The following is an 11,525-nucleotide window of genomic DNA, read 5'->3' as shown; positions in this document are numbered from 1 at the left end:
GTGGGTCTCATCGCAGCAGTCATCATCGTGGGAAAGCTGATTTTAAAGGAGGTACCCATGGCAAAGAAAGTGCATGCGGATGGCACTCAGTCGGCGCTGGAGTGGGACGACGAGGTTCCGGAGGCCCTTGTAGAACGGTGGCGAACGTTTCGGGACGGGTTGACGAGGATCGACGACATAAGCATTGACCGATGGATTCATTATTCCCCTGGATTTATAGTGTCAGCTCAGCGTCACGCGTTCTGCGACGGTTCATCGACATCTTTTGCGGCCTCGGTCTACCTAAGGCTCGAGTGCGAGGACGGAGCATGCTATAGCTCACTGTTGGCCTCGAAGTCAAGGGTGGCGCAGTTTTGGCCGTCAAGTTGGTAAAATGGCTTACTTCGGCTAAATGGCTAAGCGACCTACCCATCGAATCGTTCTACTGGACGGATGCCACAATCCTTTTACACTGGCTGTACGGGGAAATCACAAGGTGGAAGACGTTCGTGGCCAACAGGGTCGCGTTCATTCTGGATCTTTCTTCGCCCTCGCAATGGAGGCATGTGGGCACGGCTGAGAATCCAGTGGACTGTGCGGCAAGAGGACTGTCTCCTGGTGAATTGAATTGCTTTGGCCTATGGTGGCGAGGCCCTGAGCGGCATACACGCAGTCCGAGTGACTGGCCTTCTATGGAGTTCGAGCAGGTCGACACCACTACAGGCAAAGGCGGCCAAAGTACGAGTTCACCACGCAGTCCCGCTTCCGTCGTTCGTTGGCAGATTTTCTACTTTTAGCCGGGCTGTACGAGTCACGGCCTATGCGTTGCGGTTCAGGCACAATGCTGTCGGCAGGGGGAGAGGCGCATCGGCCCCCTAACCATTGAAGAGCTTGACTTTGCTTTAGGCGCCCTCACATACACACCTCAATAATAATTAACTCGTGGACCGGACAAGCGAAGGTTTCTCATGCTAGGTCTAGCATTGGCGGGCGGCATTTTAAGTTTGCTGCTGGTCCCAGTGTGCTGGAAGCTGGGAGCGGAGAGCAACAGCTGATCGCTCTCGCGTTTTGGGACGATGCGTGGGAGAACTAAAGCGGGAAGAGGGAAAAAGTCAGTCGTCTTCGGCAAGCGAGAGAACGCGCAAGTTGCATCTAACGTGGGACGGTATTTGCATATGTTATATACATATTAATAAGCGTGAATTTTTGTGAATTTGTCTTTTGTGTTTTGCACTGCCTGGGATCTCTCTTACAATGACCCTTGCTTATTAAATACAAGGGGACACAATTAGACAGTAGTCAAATATAAAATTTTTGTAAATATCTATCCACATATATTGCCCATTGAAACTAAACTTACGCCACATTGACTCTTTGAGTGTTCTATTAAATTGCTCGACAATTGATGCCTTAAGAGTTTAAATAATAATAATTGTTTAAATTCTGTATTAAAAAACTCTTTTCCATCATCTGTTTTTAAGTTTTTTGGTGTTCCATGACCTGATTTTAAGATTTTCTCCATTTCTTGGGAAACATCATTATCATTATACCCGTTACTCGTAGAGTAAAAGGGTATACTATATTCGTTGAAAAGTATGTAACAGATAGAAGGAAGCGTTTGCGACCCTATAAAGTATATATATTCTTGATCAGGATCAATAGCGAAGTCGATTGAGCCATGTCCGTCTGTCCGTCCGTCCGTCCGTAAAAACGCTGAGATCTCAGGAACTATAGCAGATACAAAGTTGAGACTAAGCATGAAGATTCTTGAAGTCCCGGGACAGCGCAAGTTTATTACAGCATCCTGCCACGCCCACTCTAACGCCCACATATCGCAAAAAATTAAAATTGCTGAAATCTCAGGAACTATTGCAGTTAGAAAGTTGAAATTCAGAAAGTATAATCTTTAGATGACAGAGCATCTTAGAGTAGTACTACTATCCGGCCGCACCCACCCATACGCCCACACGGCTCAAAAGACGGTTTTCGGATTTTCTAGAAGAGCTGATATATCGGTACCTATAAGTGATAGAAAGTTCGGATTAAGCATGTAGGTTTCTATAATGCTCCTAATGTGAATTGTTTTTTTCCGATCAAGCCACGCCCACTCTAACGCCCACAAAAACCAAAAATGCAAAAATCTCGAAAACTATAAGAGCTACACAATTTTGCTTAGAAGCACATATTAAGGAGATGCCTCGGCAACTTGCTACGAAGTTGCATTCAGCCACGCCTATTCTAACGCCCACAAACCGCGGAAAACTGTGGCGTCTATAATATTATTATGAATGCCTTTGTTTGACCTTGTATAACTTATTTCTGTTAATATCTATCGATTCACCAAAGATATTTCAAATCGGAACATTATTTCGCTATTTATGAAGAAATTAAGGTTATAAGGCCTCACATGGGCAGTGACGTCACTATAAGCATACTCAACATACTTCCTCTGACAATAGGTGGCGCCTTGGGAATTTCCACTAGCAAAATAATATTTTAAAATTTTGTAAAACAGTAACGGGTATCTTATAGTCTTGGCACTCGACTATAGCGTTTCCTCTTGTTTGGTATTGCTATCGCTAATCATCAATAACTTTTATCTTTTCAAGAAATTTCTAAAATATTTGATCAGTACTATCTGCTCTCTTGTTATAGACCTCTATTTTATTTTCAAGATTTGAAATTTTTGTAAGTCGACGATTAATACTTTGACTTACAAGTTTTCTTAAGTCTTCCACCAACTTTCTGACACACTCTTCTGTATATAGTTTTGTGGTCAAGTCATTGTCATCTAAAAGCTTAATAGCGTTTTTGACTCTTTTATTTTGAGCGTTTAGATTACCATCAGTATCAATTAAAAAAGTTTCAATAAATTTAACACACCATTTTAAATGACCCGATTGCTCCGTATCATTATAAAATACCCAAACTTGTCAACAGACATGGTGATTATAAATAAAAATCATTAATCAAAAAAATACATTATCTGAACTCTTTTTAGGCCCGTAAGCCATATTCAATATATTTTCCCGACTCAAATGACTGATAATAAAATCATAAATATATTATTATCTATCCCGTCTTCTATATTTATATCTTCCCTCCTTTTTTCTTGTAAGCATTGATATAGCTTCCGGCTCACTCCTTTTGTCCACATCATGGTCTTTCTTTCCTTTTACAAAAACATTTGTTTGTGAAAAGAAATCATTATACGAATCAGTATCATTCATAAATGAGTACTGAGATAGGTTTCGTTTTGTCTAATTTTGTTTTTTATTTTCGTTAACAAGTTCTTGTAATGGTGCTGTAATAGGTTTAAATGTTTCCCCCAACTCTATAACGCTTTGATTCATGTTTGAGGTCATCAAACTTTCTCTTCGCGGCAGATCTCGCTTTTGTTAACTGAGCTAACACATTCATTATTGTAGCCAGTATAAATTCAGATAAAGTATATTTTAAAAATAAATAATCGATATGAAATCATTTTCAGTTAGCCGAAGGAGATCGCGAAAGTCATTGGGGAACTGAAACAGAAAAAGGCCCCTTGCGGTGACCAAATAACCCTGAAAATGACAATCGAACTTCCAAACTCTTCCATTGAGGTATTTGTAAGCTCTTCAATGGGACATTGACACTAGGCTACTATCCAAAAAAATGGAAAAAATCTATTGTCAGTATGTCTAGATGGTCTCATGCACAAAATTAAAACACACTTGCCTGGACACTCATAAGCTTCTTGATTCGTATCTATACAACAGAGTACAGCAGTAAGATGTAACACAACAACATCCGGCGACTACATTATCAAAGCTGGAGTCCCGCAAGGAAGCGCGATTGGGCCTCTGTTCCTCCTATACACATCGGATATCGGATCGGATATATACACATATGTTCGCTGACGACACCGCAATTTTAAGTCCCTCGGGGTGCCCATGCCGAGCCACAACACTCAACAAAGCTAGCTAATCACCTTCTCGTAGTAGAGAGGTGGCTATCTGATTGGCACATTAAAATAAATGAACAAAAATGTAAACACATAACGTTTACCCTCACCAGCCAAACTTGCCCTCCACTATCATTGAATAATACGCAGATTTCCCAAGTTAACGATGTAACGTATCTCGGCGTCCACCTTGACAGACGACTAACTTGGAGAAGACACATACAATGCAAAAAAGAACATCTAAAACTAAAGCCAAGAGCATCCACTGGATTCTTAACGCCCGTTCGCCCCTGCGTCTTGCTCTACAACTCTACCCTCAAGCCCATCTGGACATATGGCTCCCAGCTATGGAGGAACGCCAGCAGAACGAACATACACATTATACAGCGCGTTCAATCGAAAACACTCCGAATTATCACTGGGCCACCATGGTATATTCGAAATCAAAACATCCCCAAGGACCTAGGCATTGTTACCGTAAAAGATGAAATAGACAAACAAAGAGCGTCCTACAATGAAAAACTCTCTGTGCACTCCAATCGCCTCGCAAGAAGGTTGACTTGGGTTCCCAGCCGATCCCGTCTACAACGCAACGACCTGCCAAGCCAGCAATAACTTTGGGGCCCCTATAGCACAATATTAGTTAGTTAGATAAATTAGTCTTAAGATTTGATACACTTATTGTTAGTCTCCAAAGGGAGAAGATTCAATAAATAAATAGCAAAGTTAAAAAAAAACTCTTCAGTTACTCAATCTGTACTGTTTACTGAAAACTACAGCTTCTAATATTTATATCCATAACCCATCCATCCCATCAAATAAAAGAAATACTATTGTACATAAAAATTTAAAATTGTATTTATTTAATGTTATATAAAATATAGGTATATATAAGTCTATTAAATTTCCCATCAACCATTTTCGCAATAAAGTCCTCCCGAAGATGTGCACATCATGTGTACATGGGGTGTATAGAAAGTAGTCCTCGAACTCCAGAACAAGGGATTTTCCAATCTTCGTCCTTTTACACTCCGCATTGAGGATGGGGAACTTTACATGTTCAGGCATCCATGCCATTGATAAAATAGATTTCTTATTACATCTATTAAATTCTTGAGTTACCATCTCAAGCTTTTATCGTTTTGCATTATTTTCAACACCAATTGATATGAACTCTGTTTCTGCGACATCATCTTTTTTCTCGTTCTTCCCGTTGAAATAACAAACCAAACTTGTCGGATTAACAGGTGTGTTCCTATTACCCTATCCTATCATTAGAATCGAATTCGACTTCTGAAGTCTCCTCGTTATTGTAGTTTTTGTTCTCCATGTTCATTAAATTATATATTATTTTTGTTGTTAATCAGTTGTTTTTGTTGTTTAGCAGTTGTTTTGTTGTTGTTAATCAATTGTTTTTTGTTCACTTGTACAACGACTGCTGAATGTAAAGTCGAAACTTCGACTGTGAGTTTTGAAGTAGGCAATCCCGATTTTTATACCATCCAGAAGTCACACATACAAACGTATATATGGCACATTTATTTTCAACCCCTTAAGTGTAAACCAATCAAAATGATGGGTTATTGACTCACTCCATTAATTAAGGAAAGAAGAAATGAAAGACATAAATGACCACAGTTGTATGTATCAAAATGTTGAACTCTCTCGTAGTTGTATTGTATTTGTTTCCCCAACTACTTGACAATTTCTATAGGTGGTTGTAGATTTCCGAAACTATCAAAATAATGTATATAATTTTTATTTTTGTTATATGCGACCCAATGTGTACCACTTGATTGTGAATCATCTAGGTTTACTCTCGAATTCTTGGAGAGCGTGGAAGTAAATTCGTCATATATACTCCTCGAAAATTTGGTATATATTTTTGAGCAAAAGTTGTAATGTCTATATTTGAAAGTGGTCTATTGAATAGCTGACATATTAGTTTTTTGATTCCTAATACAATTTCCCTTACGGTTTTAGGTAGAATCCATAACCTGTTCTATACGGCTTGAGACCTCAATTATTCTCCTCCATATCCTCTTTCGCCATTTAGGGCAGTCAAAATAGGTACGATTGTTAAAAAACACCAATTTTGGGTACATTAATTATTCTTGGTATTTCACGCACATCTTTGAACCCATTGTCGATTGAACAGATTTTTGTGCAATTTTAATTGCACTCTTTTTTTTAATGTTCTAGTAGCAGCGTTAATAACAGTCGCCAGATTCGTCATCTTTGCATTTTTCCTCATCATCTCCCTTACATTTTCTTTTTTTGTTTTTGATATTCCCATTTCAAATTTTTTCTTTGCTTTCATAATGTTGGTTACAAAATATGCTGTTGCTTTTTCACCAAGAGTGCTGTCTGGGGCTTTTACACGTGACCAAGCTTTATCAATTAATATTGAATCTGCAATACTTCTACATGTTTAAACGGTGATGTATTAATTATGTTGTTGACAAGACCACCAGCTCGTTTACTATTAAAAACACTTATTAATCGATTATAAAAACTTTTCCCCATTACATTAATGTTTAATCATCAAAGCGTTCTCATCGAATGAGGAACATAAGCTCTAAGAATGCGTCTAATAAGTCAAAAACAAAAAATTATCGTTAGAAATATCAACGATGGAAACGAGAAAAAACAAACTCCACGACGTGGACCACGACGTGGACCATCAAATTGTGTTAAAACCAACATTATGCTCAGTTTGATAGAGTCCAAACGGATTGCAATTCGAAAATATTTACGTGTTTTCTATGAGTTTATATCAACCTAAATATGAGTATTTGGGAAAATTAATAAAACCTGTTAAAGGAATGGGATATGATACTTTCTCTCATTACGATGGTGTATTAAACCCAAGTGCAGCAAAAAAAAATTCTATTGTGATATTTGATGATGTAGCTTGTGAAAAACAAGACAGCATAAGATCTTATTTTTGTATGGGTCGTCATAAGAATATTGATTCCTTTTATTTATATCAAACATATACCCATATACCTAAACACTTGATTCGTGATAATGCAAACTATATTATAATGTTTAAACAAGACGATTTAAATATGCGACATATATATAGAGATCATATTAATACAGATATGGTGTATAACTCATTCGTGGAAATTTGTAAAAAATCATTTTCTTTTGATTTAAAAATTTATTAGATTTGGTATAAAAATAGACTTATAACAAACATTTCCACAGTGTAAAAACAGATTTCATTATGTCTAGATCAGTGATCTTGTCTTTTAATGGAAATAGTTTTTTTATATATACAAACTACTTTCCACCAATCGAACTGGACGGACGTTTTGAGCGTGCATTAATTGATTTTAATATGTACAATTCAATTCCAAATATAGACGAAAAAATAGCCTCTTCCATATTTGAACTGTGATTACAATTTCCATTGGATCCTATGAACTAAATGATATAACTGATTATATTTATAAAAAAGAAAGAACTTTTAAAATTTAAAGCCATAACAATACTCTTCAAGTGGAAATAACTAGCACTCGGGAGCCGATTTACTTTAATAAGGAAAGATCAATTGGTCAACTTTTTGGTTTTGATAAAAGAGTTTTAAAGCCGCACCCAACAAAAACCTATCTATCAGATAAGACTGTCAATATTTTAAAAATTAATACTTTTCGCTTGGAAAGTATCATAATCAGTGGTTCATATGTAAACCATACACCTAATCATACGTTACATGAATTCGGTATTAATGTCCCTCTTGGCTATAAAATGAATGTGACACCACATAATCTTATTTACTTTCCATATGGTGATTACTTGCCATCTCCAAAACGGATATTTGGTAAATTTACGTGGTGAAAACGTATTGATTCGGATGCATATTCGCATGATAGAATGATTATTTATAATAAAAGACCTGCTTCATACACTCAACCATGCATTACTAATTGTAAAGATATAGAAAGAGGATCTACTCTAAACAGAAGCTCACTTTCTTTAAAAAATAAATTATTTTTAAAGTTTCTCGGCTTCCAACTTCAAAATTAATAAAAAATATACTTAAAGAAAACAATGAACGAAATTTTAAATGTTCAAGAAAAAGTTTACTCCGATGCATTTCGAAATAAGAGTTTCATACCTTTTCGTCGTATAATCAAACATTTAAACTAAACGATGAAATTCGAATTACTATCCAAAATCAAGACTTGTATGTGCTCCCTCACAAAGTTGCCTCAACTTTCAAGGAATTATTAGAAAAGATACAACAGTAAGTCCTACAACTGATAATGTTAAAATTTTTTTTTAAATAATTGTATGGCTTACTCTTTGGATGAAATCAAGTATGAAATAAATGGATGCCAAATTGATAGAACTCGATTTGTCGGTATGACAACTACTCTTAAAAATTTTTTATCACTTGATAACCTTCAAAGTCAAAATCTATCAAATTCTGGATGGAGTGGTGGAGATGACTTTTCTACTGGACCATACTTTAACTTTCTCTCCTATTAAACAATTTTTTGGGGTTTGCTGAAGACTATAAAAAGGTTTTGTTGAATTGTAAACATGAACTTGTGCTAATGCTAACTTAAACCCTAGATCATGTCTATTGAAAAAAAGAGATTGCAAAAATTATGATGTATGATATTATTAAAAGTGGTGTAAACCATCCTATTGCATTTCGTAGTTGGGACTCCGACGTTAACCCAAAATTAGAACAAGAAACTTGCTACTGTTGGAATGTTAAACTTTCACCAAATCACCAAATCGGGAGAGACCAAGGTTAGCAATAATCGGATTTACACTGAACGGAAAACTTGTCACAAATAATTTATCAAGCTTGAAGGTTCATCTAAATTCTGACCCATATGATAATTGAAATATCGACTTCAATAAGAATCAGTTTGCTCACCTATATGAAATGTATTAAAGATTTCAATCTAGTTACTACAATCATGAGTCACACCCATTTTTAACACCATCGGAATTTAAAATGAAAGCTCCAATTATCGTAATTGATCTATCATATCAAAATAAAACAGTAAAATCTGGTCCTATTGACGTGAGAATTTCAACTGAACTGAAGACACCAAGTGAGGAAAATACCCAAGCTTATTGCCTACTCATACAGGATCGATTAGTCGAATATAATCCCTTAAACGGATTAGTACAACGAGTTGTTTGATATTGTTTATAAATGATTAAAAATATTATATAAATTGATATTCAAGGATTCATTGACAATAAAAATAAATTTATTCTTAAAGAAATTGGAATAGTATTCGAATAAAAAATCAATCTAGAATAACACTTTATTAAATACAAACTTAAACCACTGCAAACTGGTTAACAAATACACATCATAAAATTTTTTGGAAATTTTTTTCTGGAAGGGAATCGAAAAGAAGCGTTTTCTGCGGTCATTTTTTTGATACCACCATTTGATTAATGTTGAGGACATACAGTGTCCGTCATTAAACCGGGTTAGAGGAAACCGATTTCCTTATTGTAAAAATCATATCAAAGGTGGTGTCTGTGCTCTAAACAATGAATACAACATTCTAAAATTTTTAACAAGTAGTTCAAAATAAATAAAACATATCTGTTTGCATTCACTTCATTTTGAAGTTGAGACCACTTGTTACAAGACCTGTTCCATAAAAAATATTTCGATTAATAATGCAATTACTTGAAGAAATTGATACATTTTTTCTACAATTCAATGGGAAGATATTTCAAAATCATTTCCAATACCTTCTTAAAACCTAAATTATGTTCATGAATCAAGGTGCACAAGATCTGAAAATAATGAAATATGGTGAACACTTTACATTCTGTAACACCGATTCGAAATTGGAAACATGCGCATGCCTCTTTTACGTAAATCGAAGGAATGGAGCTAGAAAAATAATTTCATTGTATCAATAATTAATAAATTAACGTTTTATGTGGAATGAAAAAAACTTGTTTTCTTACTTTTTATGAATAAGGGAAGGAAAATACATATATACAGACTCACATGCACACGTACACATATACACTCATCTATTATGATCTACACTAACCGCGCTCTCTCTCTTGATTTTTTTTTTTTTATCTTATTCAAACGGTACTTTTAACAAAATTTGAAGTGGTTGGTGCAATGTTCTGCATTTTTAAGTTCCGTTTTAGTAACTTCGAGAACTCTGTGAGATTAGGTAAAGTGAAAAGAATATGTCGGCGAAAAACATTAGAAAATTGGCAAAAAAAACAAACCAACAAATTATTAAGCAAAGACATTGGAAGATCGTTTTTCGATTTATCAGCTTGACGAGTCTTCTTCGAGTCATTTAGATGATTAAAAAAAGATTCTTTTTACGCGCGACTAGAAAAAGACTCGAAAATGAGTCGTAAATGATCTTCAAATACGATATGTAAAAAAGCAAAAACAAAATTGTAAAGCAATCGAAAATTAATCATCCAGATGATTGAAAGGAGATTTTTTTTGCTTTACATTAACATTCGGTGAGAGAACTTGTAGCTTAACCGCGCTCTCTCTCTTGATTTTTTTCTGCTTTATCTCGTTTATCTTATTCAAACGGTACTTTTAACAAAATTTGAAGTGGTTGGTGCAATGTTCTGCATTTTTAAGTTCCGTTTTAGTAACTTCGAGAACTCTGTGAGATTTGGTAAAGTGAAAAGAATAAGTCGGCGAAAAACATTAGAAAATTGGCAAAAAAAACAAGCCAAAAAATTATTAAGCAAAGACATTGTGTTGTCTGAATTACGACGTACAGCAGGATAATGAGAAATTACAGCAATTTGTAAGTATTGTATATGTATATAAATCAATTTTAATTTCTTAATTTAATTTAATTTAATTTTCAGAAACAATTTTTTCAATTTTTAAGAGCAGCACTTCGAAAAGTATATTCCGACGACTTGGCTACAAGTTATAGTTGGAAAGGCACCAGCACAAAGCCAAGCACTGAAAAGTGCTTCAATAATAATAAAAAGTAAGAAAATATTTCTATTATTGGCGAAAAAAAGTTAATATTTTTCTCCACCTAGATATTTGCTACATAAAATTCCAATGCACTGATAAGGACATGAACATGGTCTTCCAAAAATTTTTCGTACATGCCAAAGACCGGGTTAAAAAAAGAAAGCGCGTGAAAAAGTTTAGTTGGTATTTGAAATACATATATATATAATAAATAAAAAATTGAAGAACAAAATATTATTGAATATTTCACTTATTTTCGGTTCTTATACGACTCGAAAATGACTCGCTTCTTTGGAGGAAAATGAGTCGAAAGCGAGCGAATTTCGATTAAAATATGACTCGAAAAAGACTCCCTTCTTGCAAGGAAAACGAGTCGAAACGAAACGAAAACGACTCTTCCTGAGGTGTCGAATACGACTCTTTAGGAAGAGTCGCGGCTAGGGTTCCATTTTCTCCCGAACAGAGAGTCTTTTTCGATCAGAAAACAAGCGCACTTATGATAATTTTGCTCTTCTAGGAGAGTCGAAAATGACTCATATTCGATCAGAAATTTCATAAAATGATTGCTGGGTACTTACATTTATAGAAAATGACAGTGTGTTTTGAGAAAACCCCTTAAGACGTTCCCAA

Source organism: Drosophila eugracilis, unplaced genomic scaffold (genome assembly GCF_018153835.1).
Source record: "Drosophila eugracilis isolate 14026-0451.02 unplaced genomic scaffold, ASM1815383v1 contig_1162, whole genome shotgun sequence".
NCBI lineage: Eukaryota > Metazoa > Arthropoda > Insecta > Diptera > Drosophilidae > Drosophila > Drosophila eugracilis.
This window is presented reverse-complemented; position numbering follows the sequence as displayed.